This window comes from Echinops telfairi, unplaced genomic scaffold, assembly GCF_000313985.2.
Source record: "Echinops telfairi isolate 266 unplaced genomic scaffold, ASM31398v2 ScPeMD7_2291;HRSCAF=2852, whole genome shotgun sequence".
NCBI lineage: Eukaryota > Metazoa > Chordata > Mammalia > Afrosoricida > Tenrecidae > Echinops > Echinops telfairi.
Window position 1 is genome coordinate 10084782 of NW_022106189.1, and position 9905 is coordinate 10094686.

Sequence of the window (9905 nt, forward strand, 5' to 3'; positions counted from 1 at the left end):
AGTCTATTTGGCAAACATTGATGCTCTTTTATTTTAATAATTTTGTGTGTGTTTTCTAATCTTTATGTTGAGAAACAAAGTAAATCGTTTTTCACTAATGCTTTCAGTGCAACTTGGGCTTCTTTGTTTAGTACTATTGGTTTTTGCTTGTATGCTGCGTCTTGAAATGGCTGAATGTGAACAAGTTCTTTTTGATACTGTGACGCTGTGTATTCATTCTTTTCATTTTATATTGACGTTTCAATATTTTGTCCATAGAATCTTTTAATACTGCATCTCAAGGTTTGAATTTTTCTTCAATTCATTCAGTTTAAGATATGATGAACACTTTCCAACAGTCCAGGATCTCGGTAGCAGGATGAAAAGTGTGTTGCACTGGCTCTAAGATTCCACCTGAAAGTGCCCTCCACCATCTCTACAGGAATTTTATCAGCTAGTGCAAGTCACATGTCCTTACTTAAATTCAAAAGGAAGATATACGTGCAATTCTTTTCTTTTATGCCCCAAAGAGGAGGTTGAAAACATTAAAAAATATCTCTCATACACGAATAGGAGATAATGCAATTTTATGACTAATATGCTAGTCCCCTATGGCTTACTGAGGACCTCCAGTTCAAGATTAGTGTCTTCAGTTGCCCACAGTCTACTGGTTTTGAATTATGTTTTCAGTCTAAGTCTTTGTGTTTTCTTCTTACTTCCTCACTTAATTATATATTAACTATATGAGTGATTCTGTCAGTTTGAAGAAAACAATAAAAAGAAACAAATCTATATAAGACAATCCACATTCTAATTAAATTTCCTCCTACCCAAGATTTTGGCTTTGGCGCTGATTTGCTCCTTTAAGAAATCAAAACAGAACCCCAACTTCAAGAAAACTTGCAAAATGCTTTTATGATTTTTTTTCCTATGGCTGACATGTAAATGAAAGAATGCTTTTGTCCCCTCCCTCCCAACAAACACTTTTGTTTTTATTGCTTGACGGCTTAGAACGGGATTCTGTTTAAAGACTATTAAAATCAACTTTTAAAATGCAGGCCCACTGAAGCATAGTAAGGGAAGATGCACATGGAGGCTTAAGTAGGGCAAATCTCTTTCAAGCAGTTGTGGGTCTTGAAAGAATCCTACTTAGGCCTGTTTCTCACTCCAGGTTTCTCACTCCATAAATAGAACACCTTAAAGTTTTCTATCGTTTGTCTATTTCTGTCTAACAACTCTAAAATGTAGCACCTTAAGACAACAAACATGCACTATTTCACATAGTTTTGAACGTAACAAACCAGGAGTGCCTTAGATGAGTGGTTCTGGCTAAAGCTCTCTCAACAAATTGCGCAAAAACTGTTGGTTGCACTTCAGCTGCAGAATCCTTTCTAAGGCCTCTCAGGTGGTTGGTGGAAGACTTCAGGTTTTTGCTGACTCTTCCTAGGATTCTTGGGCCATGTGGGGCTACCCATGGAGGCAGGCAGAGAATCCCAACAAGCAGGGAGAGTGAAGGAGCCAGAGAGAAAGAACTCCCAGTGTTTCTCTTATAAAAGCCCAAACTCCCAAGGAGGCTGGAAACCTCAGCTCCATACAGCCCAGCCCCAGCCCCAAACCTAGTTACATACAACCCAGCCCAACTCTAGCCAAAGCTCCATCTCTAGCTCTTGTTCCATGCAGCTCAGCTCCAGCACCCTAGTTTCATACTGTCTAGCCTCAGGCCCAGGCCCAGGCCCAGGCCCAGTCCCAGCCATAGGTAGGTTCATACAGCCCAGCCCCAGCACTAGCTCCATACAACCCTGCCCCAGCCCCTGCACCATATAGCCCAGCCCAGATCCAGCTGTAGTATCCTGATCCCTGTAGCTTCAGGGTTGACAAAGAGGAAGCAGAAAGATTTTATGATTTTTAGCAATGTTTTTTGACACGCCCTGTTGTATGTTGCTGCCTCTCTCTCTCTGTATATATATATATATATATATACATACACACACATATACATATACAAGATAGGTAGTCATTTTTGTTGGTTATGGAGTGGCTTCTGACTCATGGAAGCCTCATGTGTGCAGGTAGAACTTCTCCATAGGATTTTGGAGATTATGACTCTTTAGAAGCAGATTGCCAAGCCTGTTCTCAGAGATGCCTGTGGATGGGTTCAAAGTGATAATCCTTTGGTAAGCAGCTGAGTACTTAACTGGTTTAGGTGGAAGTTTACAAAGCAAATTGGCTTTACACGTAATAATTTACACACATTTTATTTTGGGACATTGGTTGCAGCTCCCATAATGTAACAGTACTCTTTCTACTTGCCTGGGTTTACCATTTCCATGTTTCCCTTTCTACTCCTTTTTGCCTTCTTAGCTTTACCCCTAGGCAAATACTGCCTTTTTGATCTCATGTAGTTGATTGTTCTAAGGGATGCATACCTCTCTTGTGTTATTGTTCACCTTATAGGCTTGTCTAAAATTTGGCTGAAACTTGGGGCTCAGGGGTACTAGGCTTGAAGGGTGACTATAGTCAATATTCTCAGGAGTTTAATCAGACTGTATCAGACCAGTAAACTTTGATTTTGAGTTTTGTTCCATATTGTTATCCCACACTGTGGTAGTTACATAATCTCCTGTTAACTTGAGGGTATTAAGAGTGAAGGGCTGGAATTTAGCTTGTCAATCAGGTTGTAGCTTGATGACCTCCTTTGGAGGTGCAGAGGAGATAAACAGCTGGAGGCCAGACCCACCCTCTCTCTGCCTTCTCTTTCCTGCTGAGGAGGCACTCAGAGTGCTGGAGGAGCCATGTGGAGACCCACAACAGCATTGAGATATATTGCCATTGGATCCACAAGACTTTCTGCCCACTAGCCTATGATCTTACTGCATTTGGCATCATTGCATGTGCTGTGTGAGTCTAAACAGGGATTTATAGACTATTATTGGTCATAAGAGCTACTATCAGAATTGTGGACTTGATCTGGACTGGACGGGGATGTTTTCTCAATATACAATTGCTCATTGATATAAAGCTCGTTCATTTTCTTTTAAAAAAAATCATTTTATTAGGGGCTCATACAACTCTTATCACAATCCATACATACATCAATTGTGTAAAGCGCATTTGTACATTCATTGACCTCATCATTCTCAAAACATTTCCTCTCCACTTAAGTCCTCGGCATTAGGTCCTAATTTTTCCCCTCCCTCCCTGCTCCCCACTCCTTCATGAGCCCTTGATTTTATTGGCTGCTCGTACAACTCTTATCACAATCCATACATACATCCATTGTGTCAAGCATATTTGTACATTTGTTGCCATTATCATTCTCAAATCATCTGCTTTCTACTTGACCCCTTGGTATCAGCTCCTCATTTTATTCCCTCCCTCTCCACCCCTGCTCCTCACAAACCCTTGATAATTTATAAATTATTATTATTTTGTCATGTTTTACACTGTCAGACGTCTCCCTTCACCCGCTTTTCTGTTGTCTGTCCCCCAGGAACGGGTTATATGTAGATCCTTGTGATCAGTTCCCCCTTTCTACCCCACCTTCCCATCACCCTCCCAGTATTGCCACTCTCACCACTGGTCCTGAGGGGTTCATCTGTCCTGTATTCCCTATGTTTCCAGTTCCTATCTGTACCAGTGTACATCCTCTGGTCTAGCTGGATTTGTAAGGTAGAATTGGAATCAAGATAGTGTGGGGGAGGAAGCATTAAAGAACTAGAGGAAAGCTGTATGTTTCATCATTGCTACACTGAGCCCTGACTGGCTCACTGCCTCCCCATGACCCTTCTGTAAGGGGATGTCCAGTTGCTTACAGATGGGCTTTAGGTCCCCATTCTGCACTCCCCCTCATCACAATGATATGATTTTTTTGTTCTTTGATGACTAATACCCGATCCCATAACACCTGATGATCCCACAGGCTGGTGTTCTTTGTCGCCTCTCAGCTAGATGGCTGCTTGATAAACCTCTTTCTTATACATATATGGATGTCCCTGGATTTTTTTCTCTAGTCAACCAGACCTAACACACACTCTATTCAGGACCTCCTACTATGATCCTTTTTCAGAGTTGTTGGCAGTGGTAACTAGGATAATAGTGCTTTCAATGGATGAGTTTTTGGAAGTATATCACCAGGTCTTTTTTTCAGAGGCAACTCTGATGGGTGTGAACCTCCAAACTTTCAGTTAACAGTTGAGTGCTCAAAACAACAACAACAACAACAACAACAACAACAACAAAACAACAGTTGAGTGCTCAACCATTTTTACCACCCAGAGATGCATGTGTGGCACGCACACACATTTATTTGTTTATTTTTACTTTTTTAGGAAATCAGGTATCTGTTTTAGCCCTTTCCATGCCAGGAATGAGGGATGGTGATTTATAGTGGCTCCTTAGTTCTCACAATAACCTCACAAGGTAGGTGCTGCTATAATGCCCATTTCACAAATGAAGAAACTGAAGTTGTGAGAGGGTAAGTAGCTAAAAACTACTGGTTAGTAAGTGGCAAAGACTCAAAAGAAAATATGTCTTAGGCAGGAGAAAATATATCTTCCTCTGGTCATTTGATTATCAATTAAGGGTAAGGATCATATAGCATAGTCTTGGAAATGACTTTCAGAGTTAGTGTCATGAGTTCTAATGTCTAAATATTGCCACTCAATGGCAGTGTGATCTTGGACAAGTTGATTGACCACTTTCTGCCATTACATTCTTTTCCTTAACTTGGGGAGGTAATTAATGATAACTATTGCATATGGTATTAAGAGTCTTGGTGGTGTAGTGGTGGCTAACTGCATATGGTAAGGAACCCTGGTGGTTTATGCATTGAGTTACTAACCACAAGGTCAGCAGTTTGAACTACCAACTGCTCTTCAGGAGAAAAGGTGAGGCTTTCTACCCTTCTAAAGCTTTATAGTCTTAAAGCGGGTGCATAAGCAAATGTGGTAAAGAAAGCACATGGTGCCTGGCTATCAAAAGATACAGCATTTGGGGTCTTAAAGGTTTGAAGGTAAACAAGCGGCCATCTAGCTCAGAAGCAACAAAGTCCACATGGAAGAAGTAGACCAGCCTGTGTGCTCATGAGGTGCTGTAGGGATCAGTTATAAGGCATCAAAGAACAAAAAAATCATATCAATATGTGCTCACCTCCCTGATATGATGGCTGAAGACAAATGGGTGCATAAGCAAATATGGTGAAGAAAGCCGATGGTGCCCAGCTATCAACGGATATAGCATATGGAGTCTTAAAGGCTTGAAGGTAAACAAGTGGCCATCTAGCTCAGAAGCAACAAAGCTCACATGGAAGAACATACTAGACTGTGCAATTATGAGGTATCAAAGGGATGAGATATCAGGCATCATCAGAGCAAAAAATCATATCATTGTGAATGAGGGGAAGTGTGGAGTGGAGACCCAAAGCCCATCTTTAGGCAATTGGACATCCCCTTACAGAAGGGTCGTCGGGAGGAGATGAACTGGTCAGGGTGCAGTGTAGCAACGATGAAACATACAATTTTCCTCTGGTTTCAAAATGCTTCCTCCCCTCCCCCACCCCTGCCCCACTGTCATGATCCTAATTCTATCCTACAAATCTGGCTAGACCAGAGGATGCACACTGGTACAGATAGGAACTGGAAACACAGGGAATCCAGGGCAGGTGATCCCTTCAGCACCAGTGGTGAGAGTGGTGATACCAGGAGGGTGGAGCGAAGGTGGGGTGGAAAGGGGGAACAGATTACAAGGATCTACATATAACCTCCTCCCTGGGGGATGGACAACAGAAAAGTGGGTGAAGGGAGATGTCGGGCAGTGCAAGATATGACAAAATAATAATTTATAAATTATCAAGGGCTAATGAGGGAGGAGGGAGAGAGGAGGGAGGGGGAAAATGAGGAGCTCATGCCAGGGGCTTAAGTGGTGAGGAAATGTTTTGAGAATGATGAGGGCAATGAATGTACAAATGTGCTTTTCACAATGTATGTATGTATGGATTGTGATAAGAATTGTATGAGCCCCTAATAAAATGATTTTTTAAAAAGCTGCAAACACAGGGCATCCACAACAGATAAACTCCTTGGGGCCATTATTGAGAGTAGCCATATCAGGAAGGGAAGGAAAGGTGGGGGGAGAAAGGGGAAATCGATCACAATGACCTATCACCCTCTCCCAGGGGAATGGACAACAGATAAGAGGATAAAGGGAGACATCGGACAGTGCAAGACATGGAAAAATAATAATAATTTCTAAATCATCAAGAGTTCATGAGGGAGGGAAGGACGGAGGGGGGAGGGGAAAATGAGAAGCTGATACCAAGGGCTCAAGTAGTAAGAAAATGTTTTGAAAATGATGATGGCAAAATGTACAAATGTGCTCGACACAATGGATGGATGGATGAATTGTGTTAACAGTTGCACGAACCCTCAATAAAAAGATTTTAAAAAGATTTATAGTCTTGGAAACCTACAATGTCAGCTCTACTCTGTTCAACAGTCACTGTGAGTTGGAATTTACTCAATGGCAGTGACGAGTGATTACTTCTGTTGTTGTGGATATTAAATCAGATAATGATATGTGATACTTATCTCGTGTCTGGTTCTATGATGGTGCTATGGGGATGAGTTTTTGGCTTTATCACTGGCTGGAACCTCTGAATCTCTGTTCTTCCAGGTCAGAAATTAGAGCATTGGAGTATATATTCAAGGTTGATTCCTATTCATAAACCATGAAAAATGTTTTCAATATAGCATTTATAAGAATCTTCAAGTATTGCTGAGCGATATGACACAAATATCTAGTGCTTTTGAGTTGATTCTGACTCACAGTGTCCTTACAGGCTAGACTATCACTGCTGCCATCCGGTTTCTAAGGCTGTGCATACTTGAACTTCTAACCTTTTGATTAGCAGGTGTGTTTTAACTGTTATGTCATCAAGATTCCTTTAAGTGAGATGAAATCAGTATAAGTCAGCCAAAAAGTTGGACTTTCTATAACGTGAGCTAGAATTTAGGGAAAATATACCTTTCTCTTTGCTAATCTCCGATTCACTCGATGGCTGTATGGCCTCAGGAAAACTGGCCCTCTATTTCCGTCTTGTCCTCGTTCATTTTCTTCCTCTATGAGGTCATAAAGCCATGTCTCGATAATTTATAGGGGTGGTCAAATGAATTTGGGACACACAACACAAATGGAGCAAATCCTTTAGAGACAAAAAAGGGTGCTGCATCTGAAGAGATTTGGAGGATATTTCCCTGTGCCTTTCTCACCATAGTCAATATTCTGGGACCTTTAGCTGCCAGGGGCATGTGGGGCATTCCAATTAATGGATGAAGAAAAATAGGCACTTGGAAATACTAAGGACCTTTAACACACCTTTTTCTAATAGACTTCTCAGGGAAATAGATGTAGAGGGGTCTGAGGCAGTGACAAAATGGGCACACATTATCTTTAACCTCGGAGAGCAGAAATGCTGGCTGCCTTGGATGGAGTGAATTGTGTAAGTTTAGTGAAGAGCAGAAAGTAGGCCCAAGGACAATCAGGGGAAAAGAGAAGGCAGCTAAGTGAAGTACATGTGTATGTGTTTTATTGACCTCTTTCATGCATCTGCTACTCCTTCAAAGAATAGTGTGATCCAACTGTGTCTGCTCATTCTAGAGTTCAGAGCTAGAATCTACTATTAGGGTCAGATCGATGATGAGTGGACCAAAGTAAAAGGGATAGATGAGTTGGCATCGAGAGAAGCAGGATGAGGTTTGGTAAACCAGAAAAGGGGAAAGCATCTATTTCTGTTGGCAACTACTCATCTCTGCTGTCGTACTGGAAAAGTCGCTATGGATGGTATGTAAAATGAACAGGTATGGTTGGATTCCAGTAAACCTTCATTTGAAAAGTAGGCAACTGGTCTGCAGGGCATACTGTTCCATAGGATTGTTAAAAATTTTTTTTTTCCTCAATGGTTTTCTCTGTTATCCTTTTCAGTTATCCTTTTCTTTTAATGTGTCTTTTCTATTAGCGGTGACTTACAATGCTTAATGCAGACTGGTAACTTGTAGTTTCTTAGCAAATTATGAAATTCTTCTTTTTCAAAAAGTTCTGTGTTTTCCAAATATGAAGGAAAGAATTGTATTAGAGATTAAACTAGGAACACCCAGTTTGCAGAATGCTAAGGATGACAGCGGAAGCCCAAAATCTCTCTGCAGGGTCCACAGCTGGATTAAGAGCCCGGTGGATAACCTCTGAACACAGGCCAGCAATGTAAATAGCTTTGCTATCAGACAAAGAGCATTGTAAAGTCCATTACGGCAGATGCAGCTAAGTTAAAATGTGATGCCTTATCATTTGATCTCTATTTTGGCCCATTTTATAGTTATTTCTGTATTCTAATCTTGTCTGCTTTCTTTTTATTGAAATTTTTGCTTTATTTTGTCTAGACATTGTTGCTTATTTGCATGCTTCCTATTTGTGTTTTGTTTGAATTTCTGTATGTGACATCCAGGATCGGTAGATCTATAGAGACAGTAACTGGATTGATCATTGTCTATGGGTATGGCAGGGGAGGAAATGGGGAGCTAACAATGGGTATGAGAAGAAAATGTTTTGAAACTGATTGGGGTAATGATTGCACAAATATTACTATGATTGGATGATTAAATTACATCATATGAACAGTGTTACAGCTCATTAATGATTTGTCGAGTAGTTTTTCTGGCTTTCTCTGGAAGCATCCCTCTGGTAAACATTGTGTTCAACAATAGATTTACTGGTTTAACTTGCTTGGGTCTGTAAACCTATGTTGCTTTGCAAACCTTTGAATAGCTTGCTAGTTTTTCTCTTGTAGTTCAGCACTGGAACACTAGGATTGTATGAAGTGGCTTCCCACTTGATGCTATTTCCCCCTCACTCCTATGGGACTTAGGAGCCACTCTGGGAGATGATTCTTCACTGCAGCTTCACTGCACATGCATTTTCTCTAGTTCTCTAGTTGCGTAGGCCCAATCGGCAGCGCTGAGCACTGAATAGCCCATGGTGGGCCTGGCCGAGGTCCTTCTGACACTCTTAGCCCCAAGGAATGCTGTGTGTATGGATGAAGCTCGGGACAATGTGCGCAATGATGTAGGCAAGAAGATGCAATTTGTTCTGCCCTTGGCCCTACAGATCCAGTAGGAGGTCATCAAAGCCTAAGGCTCCCGCTGCAATGGGGAAGGTGTTCTTTAAGTCTTCCCACTTGGTTGAGCACTACAAAGCCCAGGCCCCTGAGATTGCTGACCTTACAGGCAAGCTGAAGGCTCTCTCCTGTCATCAGGATGTTGCTACCCCACAGGCCTGCTCCAGATGGCAGCTTTGCTGCCTCCTGAAGGACTTGGCCCTCCCTTGTGCCTGGTGCCATTTTGGGCAGGGAAGACGCTGGTGTTCCCAAAGGATTATAAAAGTGTCTGTGACTTGTGTGTGTGTGGGGGTGCCTCCAACTGTATGATATGTAAAGTATATGGCAATAAAATGATTTTTTACTTAAAGTTCTGGATATTGTACAATCATTGCCACAATCCACTTTGGAAACTCTTCTTCCTACTTGTACTCACTGATAGTGACTCATTTCCCCTCTCCGCTCTGTGCTCTCAGGTAATCATCAACCAGCTACTGTCTTAGTTGAATCCACCCATCCTGGTTTCCCTATAGTAAGAAGTATCCAAAGAGGAAAACATTTATCCAAATGTTAACATTTTCTTCAATAATGTTGTTTTCCTAACCCTTATTTTTTCCTTTGAGTAATTATTGATCCGTTTGTCTCATACTGTTGGTTTTAATCACTACAACATTTTTTAAATCCTTTTATTAGGGGCTCATACAACTCTTATCACAATCCATACATACATCAATGTGTAAAGCACATTTGTACATTCATTGCCCTCATCATTCTCAAAACATTT